Genomic DNA, 25298 nt, shown 5'->3' with positions numbered 1-25298 from the left:
GCAATACAATGCATCTGCTGATGTTCATTGTACTTTGTACATTTTTGATTGGAAATCAACTTCTAATACCAATGGTTTAACTTGCTTCTCTAATTTGTGATTTCCATTTGAGACCTGAAAGCTGTAAGTGTTAGAGGAAGTTGTAAAAAAGATGTTTAAAGTGAAATACAAAAGTGATGCAACAGTTCTTATTTTCTAGAAATACCCAACTTAGCAATGGGGATTTCTACACACCCTGAGTGATAATATCTACACACTGAAACTCTTACTTAACATTTTGTTGTCATTTTTACTTTCTTATTTCACTATTCATGATTAAAACTGAAGCTACCATTTTTATTCTCCTAATATAAAAATCCTGGTAACTATAAGATACAGTACATACACACATACCATGCATTTAGAGGTACTTGTAGCACACTTAAATTACAATTACATTTTTGTGAAAAAATTATCTAAAATGAAGAATTGCTGTAGGAGTCACTTTTAATTTATTTTTCTTACAATGTTCTGTATTTTTAACTTTCTACTAAAATAAAATTTGATAACGTTGCCAAAAATGTTGCTTTCTTGTAACCATGACATTGTACAGGATTCCCCCAGAAATGGAATTTCTTGCTCATGTGATTGATTCACTGCTTTTCCCAGCAGTTTGTCTCTTTTTGAATATAGCAGGTAGTCTACTCCACTTGGCATTAATAAAGGACAAAGCAAATAAAATAGATGTGTAAGATAAAACAGAACCTGGTAAGAATTATAGTGTTACTAAACCCACAACAGTAAAATCAGTCTGTATATGCAGTAAAGCATGCTTGTTATACTCACCATGTAACCTAAGGGGTTAATCCTCTGCTTTGTGTAAAAAGGCTGTTTAAATCTGTCTTCTCTGATCCTCCCCTGATTCCACTCTTTCCAATCCATCTGCTGCTAGTACAGAGCCCTAGGAGACACTCTGCACATGCTCAGGTTGGTTTGTTGGTTGATAGAGAGCTTTTTCTTTTGGGGGGAGGTACATGTGACTGTCACAGGGCCAATAAGCACTATCCAGACAGAGGATCAGGGGTCATGAAGCCTCATAGGACAGTCAGAGGAGAATGAAAACTCCTCCTGCAAGCTATAACCAGTGCTCAGCTGGACACTGATAAAAGTCATATGACTGCTCTAACTGCTGATGAGAAAAGGCATTTAGCAGTTTATATGTACTTAAAGAATTGCATTTCCATGTTCTGTGTATTGTGGAAGATTGGATATAGTGAATGCAGGGTCATGGATTTAGTAACACTTTAAGTTTGCTAATCTTTTTGCCAAAAGACCTTGGAGGGCAGAAGGGGTGGTCCTGGTTGGGGTCCATGTAGCATTCAGACTGTGGCTGTTCCAGATCTCAACCCCATAGAAAACCTTTGGAGGGAGTTGAAAGTCCATGTTGCCCAGCGACAGCCCCAAAACATCACTGCTCTAGAGGAGATCTGCATGGAGGAATGGGCCAACATACCAGCAACAGTGTGTGCCAGCCTTGTGAAGACTTACAGGAAACGTTTGACCTCTGTCATTGCCAACAAAGGATATATAACAAGTATTGAGATGAACTTTTGATATTGACCAAATACTTATTTTCCACCATAATTTGCAAATAAATTCTTTCCAAACCAGCCAATGTGATTGTCTGGATTTTTTTTCTCATTTTGTCTCTCATAGTTGAGGTCTACCTATGATGCCAATTACAGGCCTCTCTCATATTTTTAAGTGGGAGAACTTGCACAATTGGTGGCTGACTAAATACTTTTTTGCCCCACTGTAACTATTAATAAATAATAAATATGCCACCTAAATAAATAACACCCCACAGTGTACAGTGTATTTATTTAGGTGCATGGTGTGAAGAGGAGTGTGGAGTGTTAATGCTGAGTAACCCAGATGACATCAAGGGAGTGTGGCATCCTTAAAGATCTCTCCAGGAGGGCTATCTTATTATGGCAGTATATATGGATGGCATTAAGTTGAGATTAATATTGTGTTTTCGGTAAGGGTATTCACTCCTTACTTTATTAGAAGTGTACACTGGTTTTGACACTTGTTTTTGTGGCACTGTGAGTGGGTCACTAACAAGTTTTGCACACTTTTATATTTTTTACAGTTAAAAGTAGGTCACGTGTGTGTTACATAGTGCAGTGAAGTCTACAGTTTGGTCTGTGCTCTGGATATCTGGAGCCACAATGAATACAAACCAGCCTTAGGAATGTATACAATGAACAGTGCGCATGGGCAGGCATAGTTGGGAACCTTTTGCTACAATGGGTCCACAGTGCTAGGCAGACCACAGAGATCTCAAGATCAGGTGAAGAGAAATGTTAAAAGGCAGTTTCAATAAAAGTGAAGATGTCCATAAAACACTGGTCTCAGTTTAGTCCCTGGGTATGTCACAAAAAATTACTTTACGCTCACTGAGATAAGTTGGTATTGCTTGTTAGGGCTGAGTGCTAAAAAAATGTGTTTTTCTGATGCACTAGTAGTGAATTGCTCATCTCATGCACACCTCTTTCACTAGTTAAGAAATGACAAGCTGCCTGCCAGTGTTTGACACAGTTACATTATTAGATATACACTTTTACATGCAGTACAATTCATCCTCTTAACCGTGACACAGGAACCACTGTGGTCTCACAGCATGCATTGTTTACAACCCTTTCAATTGAATGTCAATTTAGGTCATGCAGAGGTAGACAATTAGAATAATTATTTAGGTCACACAATGAGTCAGCAGTACTCACTATAGGGGGGTAGGAAGTAACAGTTTTTATTTCCACCCACCCGCTAATTTTATAAATGTTACTATGAGTGTACCTGATGATCTGTATGCTGTCAGTATGTAAGAAACTCCCCAAGCCGACAAAATGTTAAAAATACAGAACTGACAACCGCTAGGCAATAATTACTTAACATCTTTCTATTCTTTTTATTCTAGAATTTCAAGCATGAATGCCCCAGCTCAGCAGCAGCAAAGTTGTGTGTGAAATAACAATTCCTTACTCTTCTTAGCTTATCTGAGGTCAATCTTGTGCTCTATTGCTTCTTTTGTACTAGCTAACAGTAGAAAGAATCGGTTTGCTTTATAGAGAGACAGCAAGAGAAATGCAGTGTAGCAGCAACAATTGACATACAAGACAGCAGAAAACGGCAACAAGATCTACACTATTATCATTTTCATTCAGTGCTAGTAAATGACAAGAAATTGTTATTCAGTTTTTTTAAGCTCTGTGCGTAAAATGTGTAAGCTGTCATAGAATTTGGTGAAAAGTTCACTCACTCTTCCAGTTGAATCATACTTATACTTCTTATCTTGGTAACTGCTTTACTTCAGAAGCTGACAATAGGGTCTCAACTGCAAGGAACATGAACCATGTGTAATAGCTTTAGGACCCAGGGGAGCATACAGTTTCCAGTACAGTGTTGCTGCATAGTACTGGACAGCAATTGCAATTAGTAAATTATTTAGGATCTAATGCATCCATATAAACACTATATTGCCAAAAGTATTGGGACACCCCTCCAAATCATTGGATTCAGATGTTCCAATCACCTCCATGGACACAGGTGTATAAAACCAAGCACCTAGGCATGCAGACTGCTTCTACAAACATTTGTGAAAAAATGGGTCGCTCAGGAGTTCAGTGAATTCAAGCATGGTACTTGATAGGTTGCCATCCGTCCAATAAGTCCATCTGTGAAATTACCTTGGATACTAAATATTCCATGGTCAACTGTTAGTGGTATTATTACAAAGTGGAGGCAACTTGGACAACAGCAACTCAGCCACAAAGTGATAGGCTACGTAAAATGACAGAGAGGGGTCAGCACATGCTGAAGTGCACAGTGCGCAGAAGTCGCCAATTGCCTGCAGAGTCAATAGTTGAAGACCTCCAAACTTTGTGTGGCCTTGAGATTAGCATTACAACAGTATGCCAGGAGAACGATACTTACCTGTCTGCATTGTGCCAAATGTAAAGTTTGGTTGAGGGGGATTATGGTGTGGGTTTTTTCTTCAGCGGTTGGGCTTGGCCTCTTAGTTCCAGTGCAGGATACTCTTAAAACAGCAGCATACCAAGACATTTTGGACAATTTCATGCTCCCAACGTTGTAGGAACAGTTTGGGGATGGCCCTTTCCTGTGCCAACATGCCTGTGCACCAGTGCACAAAGCGAGGTCCATAGAGACATGGATGAGCAAGTTTGGGGTGGAGGAACTTGACTGGCCTGCACAGAGTCATGACCTTAACCTGATAGAACACCTTTGCGATGAATTACAGTGGAGAATGAAATCCAGGACTTCTCATCTGATATCAGTGCCTGACCTCACAAATGCGCTTCTGGAATAATGGTCAAACATTCCCATAGACACACTCCTAAACCTTGTGGACAGCCTTCCCAGAAGAGTTGAAGCTGTTATAGCTGCAAAGGGTGGGCCAACTCAACATTGAACCCTACGGATTATGACTGGGATGCCATTAACGTTCATGTACGTGTAAAGGCAGGCATCCCAATACTTTTGGCAATATAGTGTACTTCAGACACTTCTGCAAAAATGCTATTGGACCAGAAATCATGTAGTAGTGTTTTTGAATGGTGAGGGTCTCAATAGAAATTATAAAGATAAATAATTTAAATTGTGACTGAAATCTTAGAAGATCCTCTAATTTTCCCATTGTTATGTATATACTGCAAGCAGGATGCTCATATTGCTTTTTTTTATCTATCTATCTATCTATTTATCTATCTATCTATCTATCTATCTATCTATCTATCTATCTATCTATCATCTATCCTCACATAAGAGTGCATTGCATGGACCATGCCACATTTTGTAGTGTTACATACAATCCAAATTTTAAATTGAGTTGGTAAAAATGTACATTGTTGTCCAAAGTATTTACACACAAAAAGATGAAAACCATATATTGCAAAGGTATTCATCCCCTTAGGCCTAGTACACATTATGAGAATATCAGACTGTTTTTTGCATGCTAGTCTCATATGAAAAAAAATAGGTTACTAATGTTACGAAAATTCTCTTAAGACAGAATACAAGTGATGTAATGTATTGTAATGTATTCTTGTTTCCAAGCATTCATAGTCTTGGTCATTAGTTTTTTTTTTTGTACAAATAATATGATAATTACACACAAATTGTTCATTCCGTTATCTTATAAGAAAGTTTTTTATGCTTGTCCTTTCAGATATTACGGCATGAACGGTCGTGATTGTCTCTTGAAAGCTGTGCACTAGCTTTCAGATTACCAGACAATCGCTCCAAAATAATTTTTTTTGTCTAATGTCCTCATTGTGTATCCTAGGCATTGAGTGCTCTGGTGCAAAAAAAATGCCCTTGGAAGTCACACAATAAGTTGAAGGAGTCCCTGTACACAATTATTTGATATTATAGGGAAGTAAAGTCCATATATCAACTTGTCCTCATTTAAATTTGGGGATTGTTATCCCCAATCTCCAAAGTCCTTTCCTTCATGAGATATTTATGGTATGTTTCTCAGTAAAACATTAGTACAGTGCATCACATATTCTTGACATCCTGGACATGCAGAAATGTGAAGACCGCTTATACTGACATGATGTAATCAAAGATCTCTGGCATAGACGCTCACAAGTCTATGATTACTTCCCGAAACCCCATGTAACTGGTGACATCGCAGGGGTTGAAAATTCTAGGAAAGCGCCACCTCTTAAAGAGCAACCTTCAATTCAAAGCGAGGCTTGGTTCCTGGAATTTGCTGATGATAAACATGGAGCCAAGGCCCAAGCAAAGACAGCATCAGCTCTAGCAAGAGCAGCCTAAACTATTATAGTATGTGCTAAAATATGTCTTTGGAGCATTTATGAATCGTTTACTGGACTAAGGAAATAATAAGATTTTATATGCAGTAGACAGCAGACTTTACTTTCCCTTTTAACTAAGTATACATTTTTTTTAGAAAGGTCCCACAGTTTGTGAGAGAACATGTCTTGAGCAGCACTATTCTGTGTAATATAGCTGGCCATCTACCACTTCCACTAGAGGAAGTGGAAGACGGCGGTAGGGATCCGCATGTGACCAACCAAAGACAGCTTCCAAAAACTTCAAAAAGGTACACAAATAAAAAAAACAAGGTGGTATAATAGGGGTGGGGTTGTGCCCAGTCAAAGCACATATGAAAATCCAATACACAACCTTTGACAAGGATTGAATCCAACCGTTCTATTCTAACCTGCCAGAGCAATTTTGCCAATAAGAGTGTGTTTATGTATATTTATTGAGGAGGAGAGGTTTGGCTGTAAGGAAAATAAAGCACAACTAAATCCATTTTACTTTTGCAAGATTTAAAAAATCCAAGGGAGAGTAAATACTTATGTAAATCACAGAAGATATACAAATGGTTGCGATATGCACAGGAGTTCTTAAATACTAATTACAATAATAATACACTTCATTAGTTGCTACGTTACTCTTAGTTGCTACAGAGCTGTTACAAGACATCTTCTTAGGCTGCAGGAAGCATCTATTTGCACTTATAAAGATATATTTTAAAGCTCTTTTGTACTAAACCAAGGTCTTGACTTTCTTATGCCTTAGAATATTATTTTCAACTTACTATAAAGCACTTGAAGTCATAGTAAGCTATTTTTTCCTTTAATAATTCCATTTTCCACCTCCAGAATTATCTCCCCACTGGGTTTTACAAAGCTGCAAAGTACCTGGTTCTCATGTTACATCATACAAAGGAGAGAGAAATTAAAAGACAGATAATACAAATAAAACCAATTATATTACAACTACAGTTCCCGGGCATTTCTTTTGTAGAATAAAGTGTACTGGCTCTTTTCTTTTTACTTTAGAAAATAAAAACCATTCATTTAGGGTTCACAAAAAAATCATTTAGTTTCACCTTATCAGTATTAAATTCTATTTCAATATGTAGGGTTTCCTGTGTTAATTAATGAGAAAGTAACACTTTAAAAAGAATGTCTAAATTTAAGAACAAAAAACAAACATTATTTAATGTTTACAGTAGAACTATATACAATATTTTTGTTTTTCATTTTGGATAGAGTAAGGGAGGGATATCCCCCCTTTTTTTCACCATCTGTGTCCCATTGCAGAGATTTCCCTTCACTTTCTATCTCATAGCCAAACAGGAAATGGGAAGAAATCCCTGCAAATTAAAGGAATTAAAGGAATTCCTTGGGAACTAATATCCCCATTGGAAGATATGCCATCTATTACTTTTCTGGGGACAACCCAAAATTTAGGATTTTCTTTTATTTTCATGTTTAAAGATAATGGTAAACAGGACAAATAGAGCTGGTGAATCTCCATAATGGGGAGCACAGACAGTAATGAAAACTGACAAGTGTTCTTATCCCTCTCCACTCTGTCCAAAGCTGAAAAAAACGTCTTGCCTTTAGTTATACTTTAAAATAAACCCAATAACCTTTTAAAATAAACCTATTGCTTCAGGACAATACTACTGAAATAGCCATAACAGGGCCAATGGTTTTTATACTGTGATAATGGCTTCAAATTATATTGTCTCTCACAGGGGCGGACTGACCATTTGGAAACTCGGGCACTGCCCGAGGGCCGGGGTCAGTAGGGGGATGCCCCTGAGATGCCCCTGGTACCTTTTTCATAGGTTTTTTTGAGTTTGGGCAAGGACACAGGGGCCCCATGATCCCTTATTGCCTGGGGGCCCCATGAGTTGTCAGTCCGCCCCTGGTCTCTCGCATGTATTAATGTATTTTTTTTCTATTTTAGTCTTTACTTAAATTAAATCCCAACTTAAGTCAAAACTTTTTTTTTTGGTTTTGAGTAGAGCAGGGATAATTGCTATCTGTGTTCCTATCAGGGAGATTTCTAGTCAGGACAGGAAAGGATGGTAAAATTTCTCCAACAGGGACACAGACAAAAACAAAAAGATGTGAGGATGGGTCAGAACGCCTGACAATGTTTTTATTGCTGTCCATGCCTTCCTTTCTTGTTGACATCCACAACCCCATTTCTTTTAAGTGCATTACAGGTGCATTGAGTGAGGAAAAATATCAGTGGAAACAGATGAAAAAAAAAAGTTCTAAAAAAACTCCCAGTCTTTAGAAAAAGAAAACTTGTCCAAAGTTAGGCCTGGGATAGCAAAAATTTATGATGTGTAGATAAGAAATTGCAGTGCTATTGTGTCCACCAAAAGGACAAATGAAGCCACCTCATTATACCAAATAATTAGCTAAGCCCTGAATGTCTATGCCAGCCTTGGGTAAACTTTGTCACACAAATTAATTATGGTTAGTAAAAGAGAAGTTAGTTGATCAGAGAATGAATTAGCATTAGTGGGAATGTTAGGATAGTGTTAACATTACCTTGTACCTGCCATATTAGTAGTCATAAGGCGTAGAGGTTCCTTCCCTTCTTTTCTGAGGGACTTTTTTGCCATTTAGTAGCTTACAGTCTCCATACACAGCCCAACCTTTAGAAATGATGTTTGTACATCACTGGTTGGCTGTGTAGGATTTCCCTAGGGACAATAGCAAGCATTTTAGGTGACTTATGCCATTTCTGTTGCTATACCATCCAATATTACCGATGCATAGAAGCTGTCATAAGCTCCCTCTCTTATGTGACAGCTCTCTAGCAACCTTCTCTGTGACATTTAGGTAAGATTCAGACTATAGCAGTGTGTTACTACATGTGTATTAGCACAAGTTTAGTGCATTACTGCTACAGTAGCAAGTGTTAAAAAAATGTATCATAACATACAGATGTAAAAAGAGCCTTACTGTTTCTGCGGTACACATGGCTTTAACAGACACTTAAATACAGAAGAAATATCTAGCATGCCTCTTCATCTGCATTCATCTACATTCATTGGTGGTGGGTCTGGGTCATATAAATAGATGAAAGTCTGCATTTCCACCAAACATCAAATATGTGAATGGGGTGTGTGTCTTCATAGTGGTATAATGTCTATAGGGGAATCTCAAATGTTGAAGGGAATAGTAATCAGACCAGGTTTTGGAACTATTGTTTGTTTTTTTTTGCTGAAAAGGTGTTGCTAGATATGTCTCTAACACAACTTCAACACAACGCCTTGTTCTTGGGTCTAAAGATTGGATAAAGAATTGGAGAAAATGACCTAAGTAGAGCATTTTTCCAAACATTTTTATTAATTTATCTAGTGGTTTTTAGTTCATAGTTAGAATGCATTATTTAAGCATTTAAAAAGTTGTGGTCTTTCTATTACTTTTAAAAAAAAAAAAGGTTAAACATTTGTAGCTTTACATACATATATGTATTAGAATAATAAAGTGTTTTTTTTTCTGGTCATTTTGTCACATGTCATGAAAATTATCCAATGATATTTACTTTGTAGGTAGTTTGATTAAGATGTTTTCTTTATATTTTTGCAGAGAATGTATGCACATTAAAATATAGTGTAATGCATTATTTTTTGCAAAGGGAAGCTGGAGAAGGAACTTCCCGGCATCATAGTTTATCTTCATTGTGCCTCATGTGTTAGTTGTTTCACTAATCTGTCTATGTTACACCATTTCTTATCCTTTTATAAACATCACAACTTTCCAGGTCAACCTTTAATAAGCTGGAGCAAAACCCAATGGGATTTTGCAGAAAGATCAGGTGCAGTGCAGTGAAAAGGAAGCAATTATTTTGCCTATCTGTATTCTGGCTATGTTTTACTCCCTACATTGAACATATTTTTTATGTGGCAGGAAAAAGAGTGGCAAAGTAGTAAGAAAATCTCAGAAAATTAGTTTTTTTAAGTTTTGTTTTGGGTAAAGTAGGAAAAAGTTACACCCCATGTCTGGTTTTCACAAATTTTAAATGTAAGGAGGAAAATGCCAATCCAGTTTTATAGAGTCCATAAGTAGTTTTATTAAAAGTTCTTGTTCAATTTATAAAATGTCTCTCTGTGTCCAGGGTTCAATGATCCTCATTCATCAAATTGCATATAATGTACAATAAATATCTGATCTATAGGATTCAGAATCATTTGAAACATACGGCTAGTGCCACTGGCATGGTTGCATCCGAACAGCACAAAGTGAAATTTAATAAACTGTTTACAGGAACACTATAAAATATATGTTTAAATTAAAAACTATTATAGCATGCATATATATCAAGGGCAATATATTATAGTATGGTCATAGATTTTCATCAGTGTCTGTGTCCCCAGTTAGAGGGTTTTGCCTCATGTAAACATTTTAGTTGAAACTCCAATATTAAAGAAAATTCAAAATAGGTTGAGAAGCAACACCCATCAGAATATTTACCTTCTCCAGCACTGTCCAAAAACACCTGTCTTCTTCCAGTGTCATTTAAGCCATTTTCTGTGAGCACAGATTGTCATGGACACACCCTTTGGAAGTATGTCACCATGTTGGCCTGGGCTCACAGTACAATACTGCAACGAATGGAGCTGATGTCATAATGTCAATGCTGCTCTTTACAGAATGGAAGACTAACCATTACCTGATGAGCAGAAGGATTTTAATTATGTAGGTACAAAAAGGGGTGAGAGGGTGGACATTTCTATTAAGCTGTTTTGGTAAGCCTGCATGTACAGGCATAGGCTGGCCACCACAGACTGGTACACAGAACGCACTTAACTTACGTTTGGGTGTGCACATTTACGCCTACATGCCACTTCCAGTTTCAAGTTATATTAGCAAAAACAACAGCAATTAGCAAAACTGTCTAGTATGGCAACTGTAATTCCCCCCTAAGCTTACATCCAGGGTTGTCTGTGTTGCTCTGTCGGTCCCTATTAACATGAGGATTGCTGCCTGAAGTTAAGATATATTTGTCTTATGTCTATAGACACTTTTAATGAGTCCCATTTAATGGATGATCCATGTTTTTTTACAATGCTGGGTCTGGGTAAATGCCATATTACAGAAAGGAATATTCACTTTGACAGGTGTGATGGGTCATTGAAGTGCAGGTAAGGTGCGATTGGTGAGCACTGCATTGATCCTACTGGCAGATTTTTGGAAAGATTGGGAAACTTGATCCCCATCACAGCTGCAAGAAACTGGGTGTGTGCACATGCCAATATATCTTATATTCAGGGAAATTGAATTTGGGGGATTGACTTCCCCAAAGACTAACATATTCATAAGAAGGGAGTCATGAGGTTTCAAGAGAGACATAGATTACATATTGCTGCAACCAATCTTATAGAACTAGCCTGGAGAATCTTACCCTGTTATGAAGGTTGTAGTTGAATACAAGATTAGACATATCAAGAAGCTTTTTGTAAGACCATTCTGATATAGAACACATCAAAGCTTTGAGGTCACTGATGGCCATTAGATTTTGACCAGGACTATGAATCTGAGAACATGACAGAGACATTACAACAGTGTTAGAGTAAAGCTGGCCATATACTAATAGATTTCTTTTGTTCAGTATCAGTTCCAAAAGATCCCTCCCATCTAAACAAATTTCATGGATGGGAGAATCCCCTCTGCTGGTTCTTTGTAACCAGCTATCCATACGGCTCCTGCAATTGATCAGCAGGCAATGTTTAACTGACAATTTTAAGCCTGACTCCTTTGACAAAAGTTGATTACATCAGCATAAGCCGGGGAATGGTGATGCAATTTTCTTTCTTGCAACCACAGGTTGGAAGAAATAAAATCGCTTGATTCCCCCATCAACACAGTCAGTGTTGATGGGGGAATCCCTCCCGTGGAGCTATTGTATTTTCCTGGGGGGGGGTCCCTGCCAGGAGAACACAGTGATCATTGCTAGTGGCTATAGCCACTGGCAATAATCTCATGAAAAATCTGACAGGCCATAGGTCATACAGCAATTGATTTGTGTACAATCAGCCTGCCCACAGATGGTTCAAATCTCGGCCAGTCCCTGCTGAAACGGCTGAGATTTGGAACCATCTATGGCTGGCTTTAGAATTTAAAATGATTCCTCAGAATAGGCCAAAATTTGGCCAGCTTACGAGTGTGAAATAAACAGACATATTAGTAGAGGTTAAGCTTCGAGAACCTCCATGTGTTTTCTCACTTAATTAAGCAACATTCTTATACTATTCTATTTTATCTAATCCAAGGAAACATCAAAGGAATGACTGTACAGAAGTGGAGTACTGATGTCCCTGAGATGGATGACGAAGACTGGTCTGAGGTATAGGACTTCCCCTTTAATCGTCTGGTGTCTGTCAGGGATAAACTAATTCAGTTTAAAATTGTCCATATAGCTTATTTTACTCCATATAGACTCCACAAGATGGATCCTTCTATATTCCCTACCTGTTGGAGATATTCACACTCCATGGGGAACTACATACTGTACATGTATTTTGGTTGTGCCCTGCAATTGTTATCTACTGGCAACAGGTCTTAGAGGTAATTACCTCTGTGATTTATATCCCTATTGCCTCATCACCCAGGTTGTGTCTCTTGGGCCTAGTCGGAGAACTGGCCCATAAGCTAGTAAAGAGAATCCTTTTAAGTCTTCTCCTGTTCTATGCTCGAAAAGCTTTTGCTCTAAATTGGAACAGGCCCTCTCCACCCTGTCTCTTTTTGGATGAAATTGGTTAACTCAGTTCTACCCTTGTACCAAGACACTTAGGCTCCATGCACACTGGGCATTTTGATAACGCTGGTAACGTTAGCTGTGAAAAAAACATGAGTTTTTCAGCTTTTTTTTAGCGTTTTTGCATTCACGTTTAGCCGCGATTAGCGACGTTTCCTTGCGTTTTTCTGCTGTTGCATGTTTTAGAGTTTTTTAGCAGTCCAAAAACACTGGTTTGCGGTGGTTTACTGCTTTTTAATGCGTTTTGCTGCGTTTTTCAGCATTAGACCATTTTACAGCTAAAAAAACTCCTCTAGAAACCCACTAATCCTGGGTTTTTTACTCCAGACAAAAAACGTTTCAGCCAAAAAATGTTGATTACAGTCTATGTGTGCATGGACACATAGGATAACATGCTGGGGGGTTTACTGGCTGTAGAAAAAAATGTCAAAAGCCAAATACAGCAGCTGTAAAAACGTCCAGTGTGCATGAGGACTTACAGTAATAGGGGCTGCCCAACTAAATTTAACAGACTATGGTTCGGCTGGTTAGGAAGTTCCTCAACTGTCACTTCATACGACTAATGAATGTCCACTTTTATAACCTTAGGTGACATGGTCTTTTTTTGGTTACTAATCTTATATGTGTCTTTCTTCTGTGCATGAGCCTTGCAAATTGGTTTTGCTTGCTTATTGTTCTTTTAAGTTGTTTTCTATGTACATTTCGGAAATACACCTGGGCAATGGCTTCTGAATTAGCCACAATATTTGTATTTTGCCCATATACATTACTATTGTATACCTGTAAATCCAAATAAAAAGATTTAAAAAAAAAAAAAGCAATGACTGTGATTTCTACAAACCATTTGAAACAGGCAATGAATAAAAATAAATTTCTGTTGTACTTTAGAATCCTAATGCTATTCTGACATTTCCAAATTATTCTGCTACTGCTAACCTGAAGGTTGGTCCCAAAAAGGTCATGCGAATAAGGAGCATCATATTCCGTTTTCACCTTTACTCAGATATTTAGTGAGATAGGTCTAAAATAAAACTGGCTTTATAACAAGGCTGCATGAAAGTAATTGTTCCTTTTAGCATAATTCACATCAGAAAAATGTTCTGGGTGGACATAATAGATCCTATTACCCTGGAATTCCTGAGCATTTACGACAGACCTGTCTGATGCGAGACATTGAGGTCCTGACAGTTGCAGAGACTCTAGTAATCCTATATCCACTTTCGCTGAATAATTTAAAGAGCTATTATATTTTCAGACATTTCTCTGTGAAAGGATAGTCAGAACTGTGTGTCTCAGATGTCTTTGATAGGGGAATATAAATAGATTAACAGATTTCTATGAAACCAAGCAAATGAAAAAGAACTCCTCATCTCCTTTACAAAGGAAGTATGTGTGTTTATCTTACTTTGTGAGCAAAATGCGAGCAAACCTCAAACATGTAAGATTCTAAACCAGTATAAGACAATCCATCTATCAACAAAAAATCATGCTGACTTCTCATCACAGCAATCAAAATTATCTTGAGAAATTAAATAACTTTCATTACTATAACATTTATGAAATACAAGATTTCTGTGTCATCATAAAATAACCATTTGCTGTCTTCTTGCATAATAAACAGAGAGTACAGTCTATAACAATTATGCTCAAAGTCAGTATACCATGGTTGGATGTCAAGTCTGAGCCAAACAATGTACCATTATTTAAGTATCTCAGAAGGTTAGCATCAGCAAAATCTATTATAAGTGATCATAATTATATTTAACTTGTAATGGTCCAAACTTTGAATCAGATTATGAGAACACTCTGTAGTAAAGGAACTTGTGACTGCATAGTCAAGCAAGAATATAGCAGTCTCACTTGCTACTTTAAGCAAACACTGCATTTTCTCTTTAAGGCCCCTTTCACACAGGGTGGATTTCGTGTGGATTTCGCATGGAATTCGTTCTGATCACAGATCCCCTGCTGATCAGAGTAGAGCAGGCAGATAAACACATCATGTCCACTCAGTTTCTACAGAGCAGACACAGACAGAGCTTTGACTACCCTCCTATCTGCCTAAACAGAGGATGATGGATCTCTTCCATTTTTTTTTTTTAGAGCAGACCCAGAGGCAGGCAGGTGTAAATGGACACAAGTCTGTTTACACCTGTCTGTCAATAGGGGTAAATGGACCATCTGATCAGGTCCCCCTGAAAAACTGACAGGCAGACTTGATTGGACCTGCCGCATTAAAGGCAACTAAATCCTAGCTCATGTGGCAGGTGTGCCTGGTCTTGACAAAAGAAGTGAGATGAATATGACCACTGTATGTAATTGAGCTTTATGCAATGTCACTGCATGTGTGATAATGTTATCTTTTTTAATATATTGGCCTACTGTCGACTAAAATTGATCAGAGATGGCAGCATTCTAAAGATCTAACATCTAAGATGTAACATCACAATATAAAGGGGAAATGAACTCTGGAAACTGTGCCCCAAAAAAAGAAGACAAAGGCAAAGGTCTAGTCACCAATATCTTCTATGGTCTCCACTAGTGAGTCTTTCTCTGTCGCTGACATGTCATGCTGTTTTCTGAAGTATGTCTCTGTATGGAGGTGGCTATCTTGGTAAATGCAGGGCTTTGCTTCCTCATAGCAGAGCCTTCAGGAATGACAACAACACAGTAAGGACAAAAATCTTAGTCCAAATCTCCTGAAACTTGCAGTCAACAGCAGCAGTCACATTGCACATATACAGTTTGGAGACTGAAGGTACAGGAGTGCCTAGGCCCCTCACATATCAGGAAGTACATGATTAACACTTTTAGAGGTTCCCTTTATCATAGCAAATCTTCACATTTTGAAGTCGGTTCCACTTTAAATCCCAACTTCAGCCAAAACGTTTTATTTCGTTTAGGATGGAGTGGTTAAGGGTTATAGTCTCTGATAGGTTTTTATTGCTGTCTGTGTCTCTTTTTTTGCTCACATCCTGTTAGGGCAAGAAATAATGGGACATCTACCCAAAAGGGAAACAGACAAAAACATTTTTATGCTGGGAACGGGTTAAAACTGACAGTGTTTTTGTCGCTGTTAATGCCTCTCTGTCCCAGTGACAACCAATCCCCAATTATTATCAGTAAAAGAAATCAAATATGAAAGAAAGGTTAACTCTTCAACACTCTATCCAAAATGTACAAAATACATTGGCTGCAGTTAGGCTTTAAGGCATTTATACTATGCGCGGTGTCTCCACTGCTGGGTAAGAGGCTGTGTGAACAAGCATGTGCCTGCTTTAGCAGCTATTTGCAAAAGAGAATTTTAATTTCTCTGAAAAACAGAAAGGTTTTGTTAGGGGCTCATTCACACCATAACATGCATAAAACGTGTGCATTGATACACATGTGCATGTGTTATTTTCAATGAGCGCTGACATCCGTTAATGAGTATTTTCTTCATGAGGTTTTTCTTTTCTCCATCTTCTGTGTCATCACAATACTTTCCCTTGTATTGTATTTACAGTACAAGAATGTGCAATTATAAGCAATGTGGTGAGGAAAAATGCAGACATGTTGCATATTCCTCACAGCTCTGCGCTGCACATGACATCAGCATGTTGGTGTGAACAGGGCACATAGAAACAATTGTTTTCTGTGTGTCCTTGCAGAGACATGTGCTATTCTAGTTCAGAAAAATTCAGGTCTTTGTACATAGTATGTACGAGCCCTAACTGTCTGCACAAACACATAAAGAGTGGTTGTAAAGGTTCAGGGTATTTTTTACTTCCATGCATTCTATGTATGAAGGTAAAAATCCTTCGATGTGCAGCAGCTCCCCCAGCCCCCCCCAAAAAAAACTTACCTGAGCCAATCCCGATCCAGGCTCTCCTGGGCCTCTCCCTTCTCATTGGCTGAGACAGCAGCGGTAGGCATTGGCTCCAGATACTGTCAATCACAGCCAGTGAGCCAATGAGGAGAGAGCAGGGGCGGTGTTGAGCTGTACTCCATGTGTGAATGGACACACAGAGCAGCGCTCAGGAGCAAGTCTGCTTGGATGCACCCATAGCAAGCTGCTTGCTATGGGGGCACTAGGCAGGAGGGAGGGGCCTGGAGTGCCAGTGGAGGACCAGAGAAGAGGAGGGTCAGGACTGCTCTGTGCAAAACCACTGCACACAGCAGGTAAGTATGACATGTTTGTTAATAAAACAATACAAAACAAGTCTTTAATATCACTTTAATATCATACAAGTCAGTTCTTCTTAAGAACAAAAAGTATACAGACTGTGTTACTCCAACATTTCATATTCCTGATATGTGTCTATTATACCCTGTACTTGTGTTGAAAGTAAAATAAGACAAAAGCTCCTGTGAATGGGTGTGGAGGGCTGAAAACAAGGATGTACAGTGGAACCCAGATGTATATACAAAATTTCACTTGATAGGCCAAGCCTTGCTGCTCCTGTATACGACAGAGGGAGTTCAGATATAACTGCAGAGAAAACTGAAACGAGCGCACTGGCCTAGAGCATTATCCCAGATAGCAGTTTATTAAAATGTAAATAAAATTATACTTACAAAAAAGTGGTGACAAATCGCATAACATATGACAGTCACTAGATACATACTCCATAAAGCACCAAGGGCCCCGACGTTAAAGAAGTGCCATCCAAGGGCCAAACAAATTCTGACACTTTTTGAGGGAAACCCTCTTCCTCAGAGCCCTCTGAGGAAGAGGGTTTCCCTCAAAACATGTCAGCCTATCTTTGGCCCTTGGATGGCACTTCTTTAATGTCGGGGCCCTTGGTGCTTTATGGAGTATGTATCTAGTGACTGTCATATGTTATGCGATTTGTCACCACTTTTTTGTAAGTATAATTTTATTTACATTTTAATAAACTGGTATCTTGTGTTAAAAGTAACCTGTTCTCTTTGTATTGCTTCCTTTTTGGGAAATACCTGTTGTTACTGCCAGTCCCCCTGAATTCCTATTTCAAACTGACCATGCTAGGCATAGAAGCACATCCTTCCCAGCATGGTCAGTTTTGTGATTGTGCTGCAAGCGCAGTTTGCCTGTCCTCCAATGGCCAAGACTTGTGCTGACATGCCCTTCGCACAGTCATTCACTGGGAAGATTACTGTTCTGCTGTTTCTCCACCCCTACCTCTGTAAGCCTCTTATGCAGCTGAGAACAGAGGTTATGTGATCACTTATTTTAAAAAACAAATAGTATTTATAATGTTTTTCATATCTATACACAAATATTTTTTGCCTTTTATTACTACTGTAACCTGAATGAGTTGTTTTACAAGGCGAGGGTTCACATATACTTGGCGTCTATATAATTGATGTTACAATGAAATCAGTTATTTATGAAAATTAATTGGAAGTATAGCAAACACATTTTACTACAAAGGTTGGCAAGTATAGACGTTCTGTTGGGTTTCATTGCTAACCCTTTCACTATTTGGGAGATGCACTCCTACTTTCTATCTTGGGAAACATGGTCACCTGGACAGAAAGCGAAAGAAAATCTAAAATTCTGTAGATGTCTTGAGAAAAAGAGTGAAGTAACAACATCACCTGTTCACATGCCAATTATAAAGAATGGGATTTCATCTTACTTTGGGGAAATTTAATTTCACTTCCTGCTGTGTTCCAGAAACAGATTCCCCCAATGGGGATACAGAGCACTGAAAACCCATTCTCACTCTATCCAAAGCTGGAAAAAAGTTTTGGCTTGTGGTCCACTTTTTCTTGTGACTTGATAATGTTATCCGTATCCTCATGTACTTTGCAGGAACAGTTAAAATCGGCATAACATTTCAATAAAATATTGAGTACTTGAAGAGAAAAGCTTTCCAAGAACTGTGATAGGTTTACAAAAGCCATTTCTACCGCAAGATAGTGTTTTCAATAAAAAGAAGAAATGACAAAAATGTAACTATTAAGCTAACCAAATAATGCAATAATAAAGTTACTGTCACAGCTTTCAGCATCATGTATCTCTCAAAGCATTTTAATGGGCCACCCAGATGCCGAGTAATATTTCTCTGCTCTGCCCCAAACTCATACACATTACAGTGCTGTTGTGGTAATGCCTGCAATTTTACAATACATTGAATTCACTTTGAGACATTTTCCTGGATGAAAGTTAACTGCTGGATCGTGCTCTGTATTACAATTTCACAGTGTTAAATCTCCAATAAACAACAAGCTATTTTATTTCTTCTACCATGTGTATTTTTCAGTGTGTACCAGTCACCCATGCACTTTGCATTCAAAATGAATACAATTAATGCATGATTAAACCCAAAAGCAAAAACTGAATATATAGCAGCTGCCCAATCCTTAACCAACACAATACCAAGCCAATTCCAACACTGCTTTTTTTGCTATAATATTACTTATAACCCGACAGTTTTTCAAACGCAATTTTAAAAAAAAAAATATATACTTTAGAGAATTTTAGTGAACTCAAACACAATATAACACCCAATTATTTTGGCAAATTATAAAAGATGATGTTACACCTGAGTAAATAGGTCCCTAACACGTCACAGTTTAAAATTGCGTAAACGCCTGTGGAACGACGTCAAACTACGGTACTTAAAAATCTCTATAATTGACATTTTAAAACCTTTACAGGTTACCAGTTTACAGTTACACAGGAAGTCTGACTAGAATTATTGCTCTCGCTAAAATGTTTGCAGTGATGTGGTGTAGTGCAAACACCATTTACATATGCACGTGGGGCCTATGTATGCATTCACCTTTGATTGTGAGCACCGGGGGGGGGGGGGCACTTTACATTTTTTTTTATTTTTTTATTTCATTTCAATTTTTTTACACTGTCTCTTTTGTTATCACTTTTATTGCTATCGCAAGGGATTAACAACATCCCTTGTGATAGCATGGGCAGTGACAGGTACTTTTTACTGAGTTATCTGGGGTCTATTAGATCCCATATCTCTTCTCTGCCTTTAGAAGCATTTGATCAAAACGAGATCAATTTTATTAGATGCTTTTACAAGCTGGTAACAGTTTGTTTACATCTGAGCAAAACTGTAGGTGACAAAATCTTTGTTCCTTTCGGTTTCTTAAACCATAGAGATGATTGGGGAACTTTCAATCCTCTGTCATATCTATGGTAAGCCGGCAGCACTGCCAGCTTGTTCACATAGGTGACACATAGGTGTCACTAGGTGACAAAAGGTGGGGGGTTGGCCCCCTTTTGCCCATGTAAAAGCGATTCAGCAGCTGTTCAGCAGCTTGGTTCACTTTGACATTGTAGAACATCGCTGGATGAAAAAACAAGATACCGGGGTAAGGACTGCAGCTGCAGCCAAGGCTTCGATATAACAACTTCAACCTGAGGACATATGGGCACGTCTTATGAGTGGGAAGTGGTTAAATATGGTGGCTGCATTGGTTTTCTCTTTTTAGGCTTTTTATTTAATTTCACTTGGTGATCACACTTCCTATCTAAGGGTGCCTCCACTCTGAAGCTATGGAGGCACCTTTGGCTAGCAACATTGGAAATCTGGGGAGAGGGTAGCGTTAGATGCGCTAGCAGATTTAGATGGACTTGACAAACAAATAAAGCCAGACTCTAGCCAATTCTTTTTAATCAGGGACAGCAACATTTTTTTACTTTTTGGAATAAACGGTTTACATAAATGAATAATAGTTGACCTCTGTAACCAACTGCTGGTTCAATGAAAAAAATGACTTATCTAAGGGCAGCTTAAATTGAAAAATAACAGAAATACTGGTCAGATTACAAGGTGAAAAAAAAAGCCTAAAAAAGAAAAAATGTACGAAGCATTGGTAAGGTGCAATAAAATACATTTATACATTTTTGGTTTTGGGTTTAATACCACTTTAATCATTATATGTAATAATTACCTGCAAAGTGAACTTTTAGGTAATGGTTCTTTTTTATAATAAAAAATAAGAACTATTGCAAACAAGAACTGAACCCAACAAAAAAAAGAATCAAGAGCACAACTATTTGTTTTATAGTAGGAATAGTACTAGACTTTATCATAAGAGAGATCCAATGGTATTACTTATACAATTCTACAATATATTATAGAATCCCAATATTTCTTTTTTCAGTTCTCCCAAGAATTTATTTACAATTGGCTATAAGTGCCTAAAGCGGAACTTTACCCTAAAAGAGAAGTTTTGCTTTAAGTCCCCCCTCCTCTACCACATTTGACAAGTAATTTTTTTGTAGGGAGGGAGCAGGGATCTGGCTCTGTCAAGTACTCGCTCCCGATTTCGCTCGGATCGCCTAGGGACACATCACAGGTCCCAGAAGGCTGTGAAACCATTCACAAAGCACAGTACAGCTCGTGTATGCACAGTAGGAAGCCATCTATAAAGCTGCAAGCTGTCATAGTCGACTTCCCACACTAAAGATGCCAGCGCTGGGAACCCAGAGACTAGAGAAGAACTATCCCAGGTGAGAACAACGCTGGATCTCTGGACAGGTAAGTGTCCTTTATTAAAATCAGCAGCTATAGGATTTGTAGCTGCTGTATAGCTTAAAGTGTAATTCCACTGTTGAGGAAAAAAAACATTCCTCTTTGGGTGATCTATTTTTTAAAAATTTGTTGCAGAGTCCTACCTTTTGTTATTCTGAAGAAAGAGCTGTTTGTTTGTCGGTGTCCATGTGGAAAGTGAATCTAATGGAAGTGGTTTAATAATTATCAATCAGCTGCTGCACATGCAGGGCTCTAATGAGGAAAATTGCAGGGCCTGCCTCCATTTAAACATGATTTCATATTGGGAGTATCTTGCCAAAATGACATTTTTGTTGCAGGGGATGCCTGAAATCTGACTTCTTAGTGCAGACTTCTGGGAAAATCAGTAAGCCAATCACACAGTCAGGAAATGATGTTTCTGGGGGCTTTATGTACATATTCTGTGTACAGAACACCTCCAGGTAGCCATATTACATAGCTTTTTACAGAAGACTAAAGAGCTGCAGATTGAAAAGGAAAGGCATTCTTTTAATAAAATTAAATTACAATATGACTTGTGTCACAATTTTATATGCTATATTATTATTTTTTTGTTTGCTATTTTTTCCCCCATGAAAGTGGAGTTCCCCTTTAACCACTTGCCTACCGGGAACATATAACCCCTTTTTGCCCACGCCAATTTTCAGCTTTCAGCTTTGTCACACTTTGAATGACACTATAAACAAAAAAAGAGCAAACAATTTGAATAAAAAAAGTTTTTCTTTGTTTCTATTATAAAATTTTGCAAACAGGTAATTTTTCTTCTTCACTGATGTGCGTTGATGAGGCTGCACTGATAGGCAGCACTGATGGGCACTGACAGGCAGCACTGATGAGGTGGCATGGATAGGCAGCACTGATAGACGGCACTGATGAGGTGACACTGATGATGCTGCACTGATATGTAACAATGATGGGCACTGATAGGGGGCACTGATGGGCACTGATAGGGGGCACTGATGGGCAGCACTGATAGTCACTGATGGGTGGCACTGACTTGAGGCACTGCTGGGCACTGACTGACGGCACTGATGGGTGGCACTGCTGGGCACTGGTGTGTGGCACTGCTGGGCACAGGTGGGTGGCACTTCTGGGCACTTGTGGGCGGCACTTCTGGGCACAAGTGGGCGGCACTGGCCGGTGGCACTGATCATCAGGGCACTGATCATCAGTGCCCTGATGATCAGTGCTGATCCGTCCTCTGACATTGCTGGTTATCGGCAGTACTTTCCTCACACTTTGACAGCGTGAGGAAATTGCAGCCGATAACCGGCAACTGCATTTACCAGTGATGTGCTGTGTCATTGGACACAGCTGATCATGTGGTAAAAGGCCGATGTGATTGGCCTTTTACCACATCCCGTGATCAGCTGTGTCTGTAGGACATAGCGATCATGGAGATCGCCGTGTGCGCACCCCTGGGGACGTGCGGGAGGGAACGTTCTGGAAGGACGTCATATGACGCCCTCTGAGAACTGGACAACCGGCTATAGCGTGGTTGGCAAGTGGTTAAAGTGCTATTAAACCTAAAGCCAAAAATGGAATACATTATGTTGCAACTTATCAATCATTTGATGTGGTGGCTGCATCAGTTTTCTTTTCTTAGGTTTTTTTCTCCTCTGTTTCCAGCTGGTGATCTGGCCAGTAACATACTTTAGAATGCTCCCATTCTGGATGCATGAGCACAGGGGGCACCTTTGAAAAGCAGTCTGGGGGGGAGGAGTGTGTTAGATGTACTAGCAGATTTAGATACATTAATAAACTGAAGCCAAATCCCAGCTAATACTTTATAAGCAGTTACAGCAAACTATTTTTTTTCCTTTTAAGATTAAGGTTTTACATAAATAAATAAAACATTGTAAACATCCCTGCTACCGGTAAATGTTTTTTCTGATCCATGTAACTGATACATTCTGCTGAACAGCTTGTTCTTTTGAAAAACAACAGACTTACTGGCCAGATCACTAGATGAAAATAGAATAAAGAAAGCCTAAAAAAGAAAACTAATGCAACCATCACATGTATGAATTGGTAAGCTGTAATATAATAAATGTTTGCTTTTGGGTTTAATACCACTTTAACAAATCCTCGGGCAGGTAAAACAGTAAACTTTCTCTATATAGTGTGCATTTTAATTGTGTATTTAGTGGTTTCTGTGGAGTTCCACTTCCACTTCACTCCCAAAAAGTTATTGTACCAGTTCACAAATTCTGCACCCAAACTTTCTACCAGTCCAAATAAAAAGAAAGTGATTTATGAAGGGCCTGTTTTGCCACCAATTATGTCAACACTTTAAACTGCCAGTTGCATTAAAAGGAAATTTCAAATGTATGGTCATTGCACTTTTAACCTGATTGTCCAAAGGAAATGCAAGTTCGCATGGGGTGAACCTTGATAGTTAACCCCCACATTATCCAGTTAAATTTTGCACCTTTGAACTATGAGAGGTGTTCCCTTTTGTCTGCTATAATTATTTCAGTGAATTGAACTACTGAACTATTAATGCAGTTATAATGTCTCTTGTATATAAGCTAGGCTTTGAATTCGCTAATCCTATTAAGTCATCAGTCATGGAAGACAGTTTCAAAATTAGTATGAACAGGACAAATGGTGACATGCCTTTCTTGAAGAGGCTCCTCTATTAACATTATTAATTTTTGTAAAGGTAAGAGAATCATGTCTATAAAGTGGAACTTTAGTCAGAAAATTAAGTCCTGGTCAATTACATCAGGCTGGACCCTTTTGTAGTTATAGCTATGTAAAACATTAAAAATAAGTGCCTATACTGTTTAAAGTTCAGTAATATACTGTCGCACCCTGCTCTGCACATGCTCAGTTGCTGTCTGTTTTTTGGCACTGTGCTGAAAATGTAGAGGCTGCCAGTCTAAAGATTTACTGTTGCTCAGGAGCTCTGGGCTTCAGCAAAATGGCAGCCTCCAACAAGAAGATACAGGAACAATGCTGGAGGCAATTTACAGGACACACTAATTTTGGTCACATAATTATTAATGTGCAATGTTGCTAAAGAACAATATTTTTCATTAAAGCGGAGTTCCACCCAAAAAGGGGAAGTCCCGCTTTAAAGATTGGTCCCCTCTCCCTATTAAGGATTGGCACCTTTGGAGAGTGGGGGGGGGGGAGGGGTACCCGAATTTGACAGGTACCCGCTCCCATTTCCACTGCGATCAGAAATCAGAAACGGAAGTTGTCCTCCTACCCTCCCTCCTCAAAGTCTTGTGGGACACGTGACAGGTCCCAGAAGATGACGGGGCCATTCAGGAAGCGCAGCACTACTCGTGCATGCACAGTGGGCACCAGGCTGTGAAACCGAAAGCTGTCATAGCCAGGTGCCCACAATGAAGATTCCGGCACCTGGAATACAGGACGGCTGGTGAAACGGGCTGCGGCAGAGGCAACGCTGGATCATGGGACAGGTGAGTGGCTGGTTTTTAAAAGTCAGCAGCTACAGGTTTTGTAGCTGCTGACTTTTATTTTTTTACAGAGTAAAAAACAGAGCACAAGTGCTATTGCTGGTCTATAATTTGACCAGCATTTAGCTCTGGTGAGTTTATTTAATTAATTTGGTGGTGGATTATTCACAGTTCACAAAGGATTTTTTTATTGATTTTTGGACTTGCACAGATTTAATATGGACACTTATTTATTTGGTGATATATATATTTAGAGCATGCCTATATGATATATTGTTAAAGTTCAACTTTAACCAGAGTCTTTCTTGTTGTCTCTTTATTTGCTCAAGTTATTAACTGATTAGCACAATGTTATTATTACACCTTAACCAAATTGAAGGCATCTTCTTACCATCTCATGTATTCTGATCACCAGCATTCTTTAGGTTCCGTGTTTTATTCTCTGAATATTCCAACAATTTTCTACTTTCTTGACCTTTTTACTGAAAAACAAAATTTTAAAAATATATATTTTAATTAACAATGTAGTCACATCATAATTATGTATCATTTTGTGCATATCAAGAAAACACAATAGATCCTGGACATTAAAAATGAACTTCAGGCATATATATAATCTGGGTACATAGTAGTTAAATATGTAATTACTGAGATCAGCCTCCTGTAATCCTATGTACAACAGTGATCACAATAAGAAGGAAAAGGTTGGTAGTGTAAATCAGACAGAGCCCTACTGCTTTGCAAAGTG

General features: G+C 38.6%; 1 protein-coding gene across 4 annotated transcripts in view; it reads right to left on the bottom strand.

Annotated features, from left to right (window-relative positions):
- ATXN1 (ataxin 1) overlaps positions 1-25298 on the bottom strand; it is a 378441-nt gene that overhangs the window by 224748 nt on the left and 128395 nt on the right. For all 4 annotated transcript variants that reach the window (XM_089682288.1, XM_089682287.1, XM_089682290.1 and 1 more), the window contains exon 2: positions 24942-25032. The gene's annotated coding sequence lies outside the window, so the exon portion shown is untranslated. The remainder of the gene's footprint in view (positions 1-24941; positions 25033-25298) is intronic.

This window comes from Staurois parvus, unplaced genomic scaffold, assembly GCF_062004578.1.
Source record: "Staurois parvus isolate SC_StPar_1 unplaced genomic scaffold, SC_StPar_1.0 ptg000287l, whole genome shotgun sequence".
Classification (NCBI taxonomy): domain Eukaryota; kingdom Metazoa; phylum Chordata; class Amphibia; order Anura; family Ranidae; genus Staurois; species Staurois parvus.
This window is presented reverse-complemented; position numbering and strand designations above follow the sequence as displayed.